We start from the raw sequence: 14,967 nt of genomic DNA, 5'->3' as shown, positions 1-14,967 counted from the left end.
ATATTGTCTTGGGTTTTGTGTCCCTCTGGAACAAATAATGAGTAAGACCAGTAGAGTAAGAGTGGTTGGCAAGAGTGAGTTTTTGAGATAGATATAGATCAAAAGGCTGATATTAAAGAAATTACCTAGGTAGTGCCTCCCCTTGAAGTGGGTTTGATACTAGACCACCTTGGACTCTATTTTTTTAAACATACTAGATTATGTCTTATTGCTGGTTTTATTTCTTGTATTCAGTATTTCTGTATCATTTTCTCATCTTAGATAGCTGTCTGACCTCTGTTAACCACAGTATCTGAGGTTTTCCCTATCTTTACTGTACTTCTCCTCATTGCAGTCATGTCATGCTATTACCTGTACTAACTGAGACGAGACACTAACTTACCTCTTAAGGTTGCAGATAGGGTTGATGTTGGAGTGCGAACTGAAACTTATGCTCACACATTTTTCACTGTGCATTATAAACTTCATATGTTATACATAGATAGGCGACCAAAGTTTACTATCACACTCTGGGGGTGTCAAGGGAAGTCACTGGCCTGTTCCTTCTTGGAAAATAAACCACTCTGCTAACAACCCAGTCTGAATAAAAGACATTTCTTCTTCACCCCTGCACTCTCCTTGAGGAGATGAATATGTGGTATTTCATAACATGCTTCCTGCAAAAGAAAAACGGTATAAATAAAATGTTCATATTAGTTATTCAGTAGCATAAAAATTCTCCCCAATTATTTTGGAGAATGAAAATAATTGCATCTAAAATAGGAACTGGATATTCAAGAAAGTTTGGCTTTCTTTGCCATCTTTGATGATCTATAAATAGTTTGTCATAAATTACCTAATAACAAGGTTTTTTTGCTTTTACATTCATTAGCAGTGTCAACACTGTGCTTCTTCTGGGCTTCAGTTCACTGAATCACTCCTGCTTAAGGACATTTATGAATGTACATAATAGCAACTAAAATCAATTGGAACCAAGCAAGTAATTAACTGCTTATTCAAAAATAAGACTTTAATTTATCCTTACAATTGATGTAGTCTTCCCGTTGAGTTTAAGAAAAGGATTACAGTGCCTCAGTTTCAGCCTCTGTGACTATCGGTGTCTACAAAGCCAGTTAAGCAGCATCAGCTTTGAGAACATTCGGCCAAGGTATTTCAAAGATAGAATTTGGTTGCAAATTCGAGAGTGGAATTCAACTAGAAAATTAAAAGAGAAAGAAAATGTTTTCTTTGAACCATTACATTTCATTTAAATAATAATTCTCTTCTTGCGTAGTGTCTTAGGAGCCTTATTAACATGCAACTTTCTTTGCTTCTGTTTCATTTCACCTTGTGGTGTATGTAAGTCTTCCATGAGTTAGACAGAAGTCAGTGTTGCACTAATTCTAAAACAAGCATGGTGATGTAAGAAAGAGATATAAGGGTGAAAAATTGAAGGATTTGAAGAAAAAATCTGAGGACTCTAGGAGTGAAAAAGCAAGAGTGATTAGCAGGGAACTTAGTTTAAGTAGGGTAAATAGGGAAAAAACAAGTCTGTTTCCTGCCCACTCTCTTTTCTTTAATAAATATTTATACTTTTTTTCTCAATTTCCATTGAGATCACATACAAGTATCAAGATGTAAAAGCTGACATTTAGAAGAGTACTTGTTAGTATCCTTCTACTTCTTAATTCATCAGAATTAATGTCCTTGAGATATTCCAGTGAAGTAATTTTAGGATACATCATCACCTTGAATTCTTTTTATGTGCTTTATAAATTATTACTAAAATAAATAGTGACCTGTAAAGTTATTTTACTGCAGTATTTGTGTTGAATATTTGAAGCAAATGTATATTAAACAATATCTGTCTATTATAATTTTTTTTCCTTTAAATAGGCATTAAATACTATAGCCTTAATTTCATTTTCCTCAGCATGATCCATGATAGCAAATAAACCAAATATTATTTTGCAATATGATCACTCAGTTTCCTCCCTGTATAATAAATTGTGCCTTCAGAGCTCTTGGAGTGCACATCAGTCTAGTTAAGCCCTGAATCACCTAGCGTAGACACATTTACTAGTCTAGTGTGGAGTTATTTATTAGTCTACACTAGTGCTTATGCTGTTATAGTTTATATGAGCTAATTCTATCAAAGTAAATAATCATAAAAGCCTTCTGTTCCACAGATGGCAGTGATTTAACTGTGCTTTGATATTTAGTGTAATATGTCTGTGTTGAGAAATCCTATGTAATCACACTACATTACAAACTATAAGTGGCTTTTCAGGGTGTCTAACAAAGGAGGTAGACTGTATATTTGTAAACTTCAGAGTGACACATCCTTGCATTTTCATTTAAAATAAAAATTTAACAATATGAGTTAATAAGAAATTAGATAATTCAACATCAGTTACCGTTTTATCTGTTATAAGAGCATTCTGTAACCTTTTTTTGGTTTTAAAACATAAGTTCAATTTTCTTTTCACTAAGAAGAGAAGACAGTTGGCTATAAAACTGTGAGATTTGTCTTCAGTATAAACCAAAAAGTTTTTATCTTTAAAAAGATCCAAAACCCTCAAAGCATAGTCCATTTGCTATATTAAACAATGTCAACCTCTTTTGTAACATCTGAGGAATGGAAATTGACATATTGTGCACTTCTATTTTCTCTTTTATGTTCATCTGTATTATTCCTACAGCATTATTCTACTTAACATTATTCTCTAACATATCTTCTACTTTTCTGTTTTCCACTAAAATGAGTTCCTAAAATCACCTTACCTTCATCTGTTTTCCAGGCAACTGCATCCTGCTGTATGTATGACATAAACCTTTTTCCTGCTTCCTTTAAAAGACTGACCTGTAACTGGATTGCTTCCACCTTTGCTGATGCCACCTTCTTGTTAAGGTCTTTTCTCATAGCCAGGGCTCCAAAATAATTTTCTTTCCACTTCCTGTTGTTGCTCCTGGTTATCAGAATGTAGTCATTCCTCATTTCTACTTTATTGCTTCTCAGTAGTTAGTAATATCATAGGCAAATGGTAGCCAGTATCAATCCATTTAAAAGAATACTAAACACAGTATAAAACAACTCTAAATTTCTTTCTTGCTAAGTAGAATTGCTAGTTTGGTTTTAAATGTATGCCAGGTACCATTAAGAAAAGGACAGTAGAAAAGAAACAAAAACACTCTCTGTAACTACATAGAATATTTTTTTAAAGCCATTAAAGAAATTAATTTTCTATTAGTAATTTTAATTATTCATCTACAGGCTTACTACATTTTAGGTATTATTATGAGAAAGTCAATATTTTAGTGAATATGTATAGACACCATCTATAAATGTACACAGGATCTGAACAGAATGACAAAAAGCTTACTTAACTGCATTATTCTTTTAAAGGCTTTTATCAGTGTAACAGCTGCACACCATTCAGTCACTGATGGAATATGTACTTGATCTTCAATATGTGAAACATTACCATTGCACTCAGTTTCCAAAGGACAAAGTGTCTGTCTCTGAAATCACATAGCAATTGTGTCTGGTTGCGGAGCAAACTGTATGTTCACTTGTTGTATTGAAGGTGTTATATTAAGACAGTGTGTATATTCGTGGTGTGGGCTTTTTGTTTCAAGTTAAGTCATTCTGATCATATAAAAGAAACACATTATAGTGTCTGAGAAAAAAATTATCCGCTGAAATGGTTTAAATCAAATCAGTATCAAAATTGTTTGTGTTAACAGCACAGAATTAAGTTGAAGTCAGTGAATTACATATTTGGTAACAATAGCAACAAAAAAAAACATATACCCCACAATACTAAACACTTACAAAAGCTTAGTAAACACCTGTGAATTTCCAGGCACCCTTCTGTAGCAAATCCTAAGACAACACAATTCCCACCCACACAAATACACGTGGAAGACTGTACAGTTGCATGTGCCCATAGCTGCACACACGCTGCCTCGCCTTAGGGGCTCTGAGCATCTCAAACCTCCTCCCTGACTGTCGGGGCCCTGCACACACTCAACCCTCCACCCTCCTGCTGCAGAACAGGCTCCCCCCCCCTGCCTGCACCTGTGCTCCCCTGCAGCCCACTGACCCACACACCACCTGGGAGCGGGGTCCCTCTTCTGTGTCCTTTGATTGAAATGGCTCACAGTAGCGTGCATGTGCTCCACAGCAAGACTGAACTGCTCAGGGTTATTCTTCTTACACAGCCTTACACTGTATTGGGACAGCCACATGTTCTTGGATTTGAGGCATAAATACGGAGTTAGTAACTTTTCTTTGGCTTTATAGTTGGAGGGTTACCACATGCAAGATGGAACAATGTAGTGTGGTGGGAGAATGTGTATATATATATATATCTTCCTCTAAGAGGGCAAGGAACTTAATTGCACTTGTATACTTCTGATCTTTGTCTCCTGAAAATATATACCTTATATATACCTTCCCTGGAAACCCCATGACATTCAGATACTTTCTAAATAACTTAAATATTTATACAGGAACATCACACTTAAAAAGGGAAATGAGCTTTCCAGGGAGACAATGCTCAAGAATAGCTAGTATAATCCTGTTCACCAATTTTAATTAGGAAGCTACCTGTTAATTAGTTATTATTGTTTTCAAATAATGCCAGTTAATAATAGAAATTCAGTGATATGGTCTTCTTCAACTCCTTTTGTGAATGCTTTGAAGTTATTCACAATGGTTCTTCAGGTGCAGATAGCAATGAACTTTGATTAATTATTGCTTTTAACACATTACCATTGCCATTCTTCTCTGAGAGCTCATTTGTTTAAAATTGAAATCTTGAGTTTTTTACAATGTGGTTGTTTCTCTTTTGAGACTGATTTTCCTTTATTCACCATTTTTCCTTGTCTTCCTTCTTCATGTTCGTGGGGTTTTGTCCATTATTTGCTCTCTTAGTTAAAGGAAAACATACTTAGCTGGGCTGCTTCCAGATACAGCTGTAGTTTTGATGCCATTTGCAGTCAATCTCACTCTTGTGTTGATTTGTTGAGAATTCATTTTTTATAAACAAGCAATTAATTTTGCAAATCCAAATAAAAGTCTATTCAGGAGGATTGAGTGTTTTTGTATGTTCAGCTTTTAATTTTAAATCTTTAATTTTTAATTTCAAATCTTATAAAGGTGGTATGTATCTGTGTGGGTAAGTTTTGTAGTTGTCCTGGTTGTTCTAAACTGTCATTCTTCTCAAGCTCCATGCTGTCAGAAGCCAGACAACTTCAGTTTGATTAGTGAAGCATATTGTCTATGTGTTACAGGCATAGGGTGGATTTGGCTTTTTTTAGAGAGTTTTACTTGTTTGTTTGGTTGGTTGGTTGGTTTGGTTTTTTGTTGTTGTTCTGTTTCATTTTTCATTCTAGGGACTTTTTCTAGAAACACAGGGGATGTTGAGTTTATAAGTAAGTTCTTCTGAAAGGAGGGATAGCTTATTATTCAAAACAGCAAATTGCTTTCAAATAGCACTTTTCATTTGGATAATATCATATGAATTTGAAGCATTATGATTCTCATTCTGAGATATGCATGTATTTTACTTCATTTGCCATTGGGTAGTGAGGGTACATATATCTAGATTAAAATTGCTGTGGACTCAAATTAATGACATGGCTGCATCTTATGATGATCTCTTCTAAGAATCAATGAGTTAGGGGTTTATATGACCTGGTCCTTTTTCTAAACTAGACAAAGTATGTCTATTTACATCTTCTCTGCCTACCTCAATAATTTTTAAATGGCTCTGCCCCAAGTCACCCTCAAGAGAGGAACATCTGGGAAATAAGTGGGATTTCCTCTCCCCGTGGGCACTAGCACCTAATGCTCTATCACAGAAGAGACTCTCAAGGCTTGGTAGGGCAACCTGTGTTGTTAGTACAGTGTTGGAGGAGGAAAAATTATGTTTTAGTCAAAGCTATGTGAGAAGAAACAGAGCTAAGATTCATATGCAGCAATTCTCCATTCTTTAATCTGTGCTCGATAAAGCACCTTGACTATAAAATAGTTTGTTTCCTGAAAGGATATTGTAACAGTAGGCATCAAATAAGGACAGTAAGTAAAAATAAACTACTTGTTAATTTGGTGCCTGATTTCAGCTCAGTTTGCCTGTTTCAGCCTCTTCTACCATCGTAATTTCATATTGTGTTTTTCCTCCCAGGAAGAAAATCTTATGTTTATTGAATATTGTGTGGAGCTTTGGTCCCTGCAATATAAAAAAGATATAAAGCCATTAGAGCATGTCCAAAGGAGGGCAATGAAGATAGTGAAGGGCCTTGAGGGGAAGCCATATGAGGAGCAGCAGAGGTCACTTGGTCAGTTCAGCCTGGAGAAGAGGAGACTGAGGGGAGACCTCACTGCAGTTACAACTTCCTTGTGAGGGGAAGAGGAGAGGCAGGCACTGATCTCTTCTCTGTGGTGACAGTGACAGGACCCGAGGGAATGGTCTGAAGTTGTGTCATGGAAGGTTTAGGTTGGATATCACGGAAAGCTTCTTCAGCCAGAGGGTGGCTGGGTGCTGGAACAGGCTCCCCAGGCAAGTGGTCACAGCACGAAGCCTGACAGAGTTCAAGAAGCATTTGTACAATGCTCTCAGGCACAAGGAGTGACTCTTGCGTCTGTCCTGTTCAGGGCCAGGAGCTGGACTCAATCCTTGATGGTCCCTTCCTACTCCATATATTTGAAATATTTTTAAAAAAGGAAATAGGTGTGCATTTATAATTGTGTATGACATTGACAAGATGTCAGGAAATATTTATTTCTTTTTCTTCTGCACTCTTCTGCACTCTAGTATAGTTCCGCATTTGCTGCATTTTCAGCTAGTCTAAACAGCCTGCAGTAGAGGTATTCTTATTTATATCTTCTGAAGCAAAATTCTATTAGGCTGTTATTCATGTTCCTTCAGCAGCTATATTAGGATGATTCCAACTGTACTGAGTTGGTCCAAAAAGGAACAGAATTAAAATTGCTGAGGTGTGAGTAACCCATATTCATATTCCTCTTCTGTTTATTTGGAGAGATAAAAGGTGGAGAGATTGATCTGAGTTAGCAAAACTATTTATAGTCAGACTGCTTTAAACTACTTACACCGAGGCTGTTGGCCAGCCATCAGTCTGCTGATTGACACTTATAAGCAATTACAGCTAAGCAAAATTTCAACTTGCACTCAATATAGACCTCAGCTCTGAGGTCTGTGTTGAGAAAAGAAAACATTTATGCAGCGTTAGTTTTCATTCTAAATTAAAATAAAAAGCAAACTTTGGAAACTCAGAAATGATTGTTGAATGGGATCATTATTCCCTGGTAGTTGTTGCTAATGGCATTCCTAATAATATTTGCTCAAAATCATTCTAAAGGAACACACAGGTAGGATGTTGATAATCCTTTTATCCATTAGTTGAACTCTTTGCGTGCTGAAAAGAATTTGAAACACAGCTCTTTCTAAACTGTCTTTAGAGACTAAGGTTACCAGAAAACCTGAGTGGCAGAGTTATTGTTAGCATAATTGCTGTATGTGTACTTTGGGAGGGACAGTTGAAATATTAGCCCTGCTGATACATGCTGCTGAAACAGTTGTTCTCATAACCAGCTGCTGGAGGGCATTGTCTTTAACCTGTTTTGCTCTCAAGCCAGCTGCACCTTAATCCATCAAGTTGCTTGTGGTGGTTTTTCACGTAGTGTGAGAAGATTCATACCAACAAGAAAGCAAGTATTTGGTAGTTCTAAATTTTAGTATTTCTTGCAGTCTCAAAGTATGTGTTGCTGCCTGTCAAGCTCTGGTTCAACTGAGCAGGATGTGTTTCTGACAGAACTTGTAGAAACAGAATTACAAAGATATCCTAGAAACAGCTGTGTTTCAAGGCTTTACTGATCTCTCAAATGATGTAAATTGGTAAGTAACAGGAATATCTCCATTTGAGACCATTGCTATCGCTATGGCAGTCTTTTAGTTTGCAACATAAATAGCATATTTTACTTCCTATCACAGTGGCCAGCAAGTAATCCAAATGGATTACTTGAATTCTGGGATGATTAAAGGGGCAAGAAATGTACAGTGGATTCCTTTTGAATAGTTTAAACTGACCTGGTTTGAGGTGTTAGCAGAATATGTAAATTAAAGGTCAGTAGGGAATTGTTACAACTCGCCACCTCAAATAAACCTTTTTTAACTGCATTTTTGGCACACTTATTTTCTAGTTTCTTATCTTTACTTGCACTGGTTTAAGATGTGTAGGATACTACAGTTTATGGAAATTTATTTGTTGCCCTCCTCCAAATTCCTCGTTCAGTGAGATATTTTCAGTTACAGTTAAATTATTCTGGTAAAAACATTCTCAAAAATAGGTTAGCTGAAGAGTATTATGTAAAATCTTTATAATGGATGCCATTTATGATGGCCTTGTATTGTCCATAATACTGCATGAGGAAAAGAAATTGGATTTTATTTTATTTAAAAGAGCAAATATAAGAAAAGACCAGATGCCGTAAGAAACAGTTTCCACTACAGAGCATTGTGCAATCTGACTGTAGCAATGAGATCTTGTGTGTGGCACTGTGAGCATCTTCTACCTAGTGCAGCTCCTTCACACAAATACAGCCCTTACCTCTCACACTTTGCTGCAAGATCCTGCTGTCATTTTATGAAGAGCTAAAGCTTATTGTCTGTAAGGGACACCTGTATGCACAAAAGGCTTTTATCCTCCCTGAATGTATTGATATCTAGCTGCTGAAATGCACTGCTATGCATGCACTGGTGAGCAGGGGAGGTAGCTGATTTTATTAAACAGTCATAGTAACACTGTGCACAATATAGACAGCACAAGAGAAATTGGCCTGCCCCTCATTTGGTCCTCAGGTGTTGTTTTGTGGCTACGACCCAGACAAAATTTAGGAGAAATTAAGCAAAATTTCAGTCACTGTCCTCTCAAAAAATTTCCATAGAACTATAATTGTTCGTAGTGGCATACCACGTTCTAACAAAATTGTGAATTTCAAAAGTTTTACCGTTTTTCTCATGCATTTGACTTTGCTTCATTTTCTGCTACTATTATGGATGCTTTTTGAGTTCCATGAGGTTCATTGCTCTCATTTTCCATAAGTTTGACTTAAATGCAAAGTTGCCAGCGCTAAGGTAAGTCTTGGCTTTTCAGTATTAATGCTATTATTAGCTTAGGAGAAATCCATCTATAGCACATCAAGGACTAAGAAGACTCAATTTTCTTGGTGAAAGATGGAAATTTTTAGGTGTAGTGGAGGTAGATGAACATTTTGTTCCATTTAGTAGCGACAGGTTAGTTGCATTGTTCTCAACCTCATGTCAAGAAATGTACATGTTCATAAAACAACCAGACTGTCACTCTAAAGGTCTTTTAAAATACAAGAAGCAGCTGTCAGTGAAAAATGTGATTATGCCACTAAGAATGTAGAAGTGATGGAGGCTTCTGTATGGGTGAAGACATTTAAGGAATTAATGCTATTTAAGGCAGGACACTATGAAAAGGGATGTGATGTGACCAGCATGGGAATCTACTTGTTATGTACCTTCCTGAAGCACATTCTGCCATCAGTGCATTCCTTCTGTGGTTGTGATGTTAATTCCTGAAAAAGGGTCCTGGTGATGCATGCTTAACTTCATCCGAAATTTTCCTGTGGATGTAGATGAGGTCATTGAGGCTGAATAATTTTCATCTTCCTATAGCTGCAAGACTGTGTCAGCCTTTGCGTGCTCAAAGTGAATCTCCACTGTTATTCCTTGAAGTAAACATACAAGATTCTGTTTCTCCTTGCTTTTGCAATCTGCATGTGTTCTGAGGTCACTGTATGATACTGTATTCCTTATCATCCGCCCTATGCCAGACATGAATCCTGTGCTTTCCTGTGTCTTTAGGCTGTTTCTCAGGAGAGGGGGGAGAGAAGCCAGGCAAATTTTTCAGAGTTGTTTGTGCTCAAGGACACACGCTCCCCTGCCTTCCTGCTGCTACAGAGCCAAGGAAAGCACCTTCCTGCTGTTTTTTCCCAGCTTTCAGCTCTGTTTCTCAGGAAAGAGAGAGTTAAACTTCTTTGCTTTTTAGCTAGCCTGCTAGCTGAGGCAAGAAAGTTTTTTTCTTCCCTGTGACTTTGGCTTCTTCTTCTCCTCTTCTGGACTGTTCAGCAACACCAGAACATCACCAGGAGAGCCCACACTGCAGCCCAGAGGGGCCCACGCTGAACCCCAGCTCCAGAGAGTGCAGAGCCACACCTACAAAGAGCTCTGAATCTTCCAAGGTCTTCTCCACAGCAATAGGTTTTATTATTTAACATTATGCATTCTTTTTTCTGTGCCTGCATGCACTCTGCTTGTTAAATAAATAGTTTTTTTCACTTTCCTCTGAGGAATTTCTTTCCAAACCTGGTGGGGGAGGGGGTGCTGAAATCTGCCTTCTAACAGAGGGATGTTCATTTCAGATGTTTTCCTCCAAATTTATCTCAAACCAAGAGAGCATGCTAGACATGATCTTATATAGAAAAATTCATTCATCTGTAATTATATGATCTCATTTGGCATCTAACTCTAGGACAAGAAATCAGTGATTTAATTTCCTTTCAAAGTCTTTGTCTATCAGATACAGAACAAGCTAAGTAATTACCTCTTAGTTATTGTGAGAACTGTGCCCTCAGTATTACATTCCTAATCGTTTTCAGTTAAGGAATTTATTTTTATAGATCATTCCCTGACTGTTTCAGGCTGGGTGATTCTCCATTGTTTACAGTGTAGAAAGCAAGGTCTATTGGTTATGTTAAGAGAAATTGTCCTTCTGGTACATACAATAATATGCATACAGTGTACTTACCTGTATGTATTTTCATTTTATATGGGACAATTCAATACAAAATGTTTTATAAATATTCACAGAACACCCCAATAGAGACCTGTAGTGTGTTTGAAACTTCCAAGAGCTTCATAATCAAATTAAAACCAGTTTTATATTATAAATGTGGGTGAGATAAACCCATCCTTTTTGTGGAAATATCATGTTTACAATCTGGTCAATTGTGCAGGTGGAATCTGTATGTTTTTAACCATTAACTCACAGGACTCTTGTTGTGGAAAATTTACTGCATGCCTTGAGCTGAGTTAAACACAGGTTTGTGCTTAAATATAAAAGATTTAATGTACAATGCACTGGACAGTCTTATCACCATAGGCTGTTCTCCGTGGAGTCTGCAGAGGTGCAGCAGGAGTCAATTCGTTACATACACACGCGGTGGTACCAGTCGCACAAACATCAGCCCAGCATTGGATCCATTCCCCATCCCAGTTCTGCTGCCCAAAGGTGGCCTCTGGCATTTGAGCACTCATGTCCATGAGTGATGGATTGTTGCAAGACAGCTCTGCAACATGGCTCATTCCCAAGGGAAACTCCACTCCCCTACAGGGAGTTCTGTCCTGTCATTCCTATGTCCAACCAGTTCAAGCTCTTTCGCAGCTGGACCTTCTTGTCCTCCATGCCAGGTCATTCCTTGATCACAAATTACCAATTCTGAGCAGCTACAGTTTGATTTTCCCCTTCACTCTACTGTGTATGCACACAACCCTTGTAACTTGACCACTTTTGCCAGATTTTCAGAGAATCAGCAAAATGGCAACTTTGTGGCAAAAGGCTGCTCTTTCAGCAGAGAATGAGGGCTCCTTTAAAGCATGGGGATGCTAGAACGATAACCTGACAATCCTTGACAGAAATTTCTGCCTAACATAGGCTGGAAATTTTTCAGCAACTGAATAGTCATACTTTGAATATTTTATGATTCGTCATGGTGCATCTTGTTCTGTCGTTGACACTAAGCTGTCTCAACTACATCACTGGCATCATTTTGTTTCAAAGAGGTATTTGGTCATAATTAACAGAAAAAAGAAAATCCAATTCATAGTCTATTGCTTCTTGGAGTAAACTAATCCCAGCACCTGATGTGTTGATATATGTATCTATTTGTTTTACAAATCAGGATTTCTATTTTTGCATTTGAACAAACTGTGCCAGAAACTGAATTAATTGGTTCTTGAGATAAAATAAATTGACTAGGTGTGTGAAGTATGTTGGTCTCTTGTGAGATTGTTCTAAGCATATGAAAGTTGTGGGGTTTTTTTTAATCAAATAAATGTTTCAGAATATATGTAAATTTTAACAAATGATGTTCCTTAGTGGAATGTAGTGTAGTCATCACTGAAGGAAGTCATCTACTTTAGCATCAGTGATCAATGGAGCTGATAGTCTTGACTGCAATGTGGCTGTGTCAACAATCCAGGAAATACATTATTGTCAAAAATACAGTAATTGGAGGATCAGGACTTGTGAGGTCACTGGTAACCTTTATCTCTATTGACTTCAGCTAAGTACAAATCAAGTTGGTGATTTTTTTAACATTAGCTGTTACATCAGCTGAGGTCTAAACCACCATGTCAGTCTGAATGATTGAAAAGCATTTTGTGCATAGTATCATGAAATAAGAGTTGTAGAATTTTTGAAGAGAACATTAGCAAAAGATCTGTTTGGGAATATGGACTTAAAATAAGAAAGCCTGTAATATGTACAGCAGAAAGAAAGCTTGGTAACGCAGTAAGTTCTGTGTTTATGAGGTGGTAGAGACTTATGTATTCTATTAAGTAGGAATTAAGCTAAAAAATTATATTCTTCAAATGCTTTCTATTTTTCATAGCTGGAGGGCATTTTTTCATACTGCTGCAAAAGCCATCAGTGTGTTTACCTGAAGCATTCCACTTAGAAGGAAGATCTGCTTCCTTGAAATTAATGCATTTGTTTCAGGTTTATTTTGAAGATGATTAATTCAAATAACCAAATTTTAGCTTTGGGTGGGGTTTTTCAGTTTTGGTTTGGGTTTTTTAAATTTTATTTTTCTGCAACAATACTTATCTAAATTTACTTTTTTATATGCAGATTAATGAAATTGAAAATGTTTGTCAGACGTTTCAGTGTCTTTAAAATGAAATAAATGGTGGCATGTTGATCTGTACACACAAAGATACGCTTAATGAGAAAAATTTTGGTACACCAAAAAATCAGAACTTATCTCCAATAAGACAAAAGTCAAGTTGTTAAAGGTGGGGAAATACACTTTTCCTTGTTCTAACCAATAAAACAGCAGCTTTAGCAACAGGGTTACTCTGATTCTTACACCACTGTGATGGCTTTTACAGAGATCATTTAATGACACGAACATAAAGGAAATATCTTGGATCATCCCCATAAACTGTATTTTGCTATAAAACATATAAACCTGTGAAATTAAGGTGAATAGGATGGTTCTACTACCTATATTATAGTAAGGCAAACTCTGCAGTAGAGTAACAGTAGAGTACTTGGGCCATAGCTTTATCGTATTTCAAAGGTGGCAGGTAAATTCACACACAGAAAAATTGGATGTGGCAAGTCCAATGTTTTATGAATTAAGACTTTTTCAAAGGGATGAGGAATAAAATATTTTCAGGCAGTATTTAAAAGAATATATGTCAATGCTATATACACACATATACATGTCTGTATAGATTTATAATAGTATAAGTATACATTTATAAATATATATCTAGGGTAGAACAAGGGATGGTAAGGACATGCTACCATAGGAGTATTCTTCTCTCAGAAAATAATATGCTTTCATTGTCTGTTTGTCAATGGGGCTTTGATATCTTGAACTCAAGGGGTAAGATACTTAAATACTATAAATTTTTATTACTTTTCTGAAATCACTGCACAAATAGAGGAGCAAAGGATATGTTCCAATGATTCTTCCACAATAGAGTGAGAGAGAGTATGATGTCATTCACATAACATGTGCAAAACAAAAGTTAGGATGAGAAAAGGCTTATCAAGGTGTTCCTTGGTAAAATAAACTGTTCCCAGTGCTCTGCCTATCTGCTTTGTCCAGTGTGCTGACACTAGTATTGGTAAACTAAAAGTCATTACATTTTCCTTCATTCTAAAAAAGCTGAGTAAGAGGTTGGTGCCAGGTATTTTCTTTCTGTCATCTATGAGATTAGTATTTATTCTTGAACAGTTTGTTGGTTAACTGCTGCTGCAGTTAACAGTGCTGCAGAGGGACTACAAAACACAGTTCATACCCACTTCATAAAATAGTTGCTTTAGAAAGGTTTCTTGGTAGGCTTCATAACACAGAATGAACAGAAATCCAGGAAGGAAAACTGGGCTGGGGAGGACTGTATAGTACAGTGAACCTTCTTTTTGGAAAACTCAAAAAGGGAACTGAGGGACTGAACAAATTGCACTCATCCCTTGAAGGTAGCTGGAAATCAGACAGGAGCATGCTACTAGGTACCAAGGAAGCTTGAAAAGTGTGCTAAATAAAAGATTTCAGGGGACAGGAATTTTTATCCTAAACTAAATTAGTTGCAATAATTTTAACAGATAAATTTTGTTTTCAAAGGTGCAGTGATTGTCTCCAGGACTTGAACCCACTAAGTCTTAAGGTATGTTATTTGTAATTCCCTTAGTAAAACTACTTGATCTGAGTATGTCTTCTATTACTATTTGTGTTTATGTTGCAAGACAGTTAAAAATTAAATTGTTTAATCTTATGTTTGCAAATGTTAAGAATTTTCTTTTTTCTATATGGAAAAGGTGGGATGTATGTGTATTTTGTCCTTTTGGTTGGCAAGTGGATCACAGGTCATATATGTTGTCATTCTTAAATAAATGAAATAGCTTTAACAAATTTATGAACTGATAAGTTATGTTCTGTTTTGTGACTTGCATTCTTAAATAATGAAATCTGAAAAAGGAAGAAAAATGCAATGTCTGCATGATTATATTAAATTTTTCTTTACTGAGCCTTCATTTTGATTGATTGTGTATCAAAGGTCGTGTTCCTGTAACTCATTGTTTGAGAACCTCATTTTTTATAAAATAAGGTGCTAGATGCAACACTGAGAATGGGAAAATAAAAAT

General features: G+C 36.5%; 1 protein-coding gene across 3 annotated transcripts in view; it reads left to right on the top strand.

Moving 5' to 3' along the window:
- LINGO2 (leucine rich repeat and Ig domain containing 2) overlaps positions 1-14,967 on the top strand; it is a 327,338-nt gene that overhangs the window by 136,879 nt on the left and 175,492 nt on the right. For all 3 annotated transcript variants that reach the window (XR_001862341.1, XM_008634520.2, XM_017735451.1), the window contains exon 3: positions 14,447-14,489. The gene's annotated coding sequence lies outside the window, so the exon portion shown is untranslated. The remainder of the gene's footprint in view (positions 1-14,446; positions 14,490-14,967) is intronic.

The sequence above is a fragment of the Corvus brachyrhynchos genome, unplaced genomic scaffold (genome assembly GCF_000691975.1).
Source record: "Corvus brachyrhynchos isolate BGI_N302 unplaced genomic scaffold, ASM69197v1 scaffold22, whole genome shotgun sequence".
Classification (NCBI taxonomy): domain Eukaryota; kingdom Metazoa; phylum Chordata; class Aves; order Passeriformes; family Corvidae; genus Corvus; species Corvus brachyrhynchos.
Note: the sequence above shows the minus strand (reverse complement) of the source record. Positions and strands in the feature narration are given on the sequence as shown.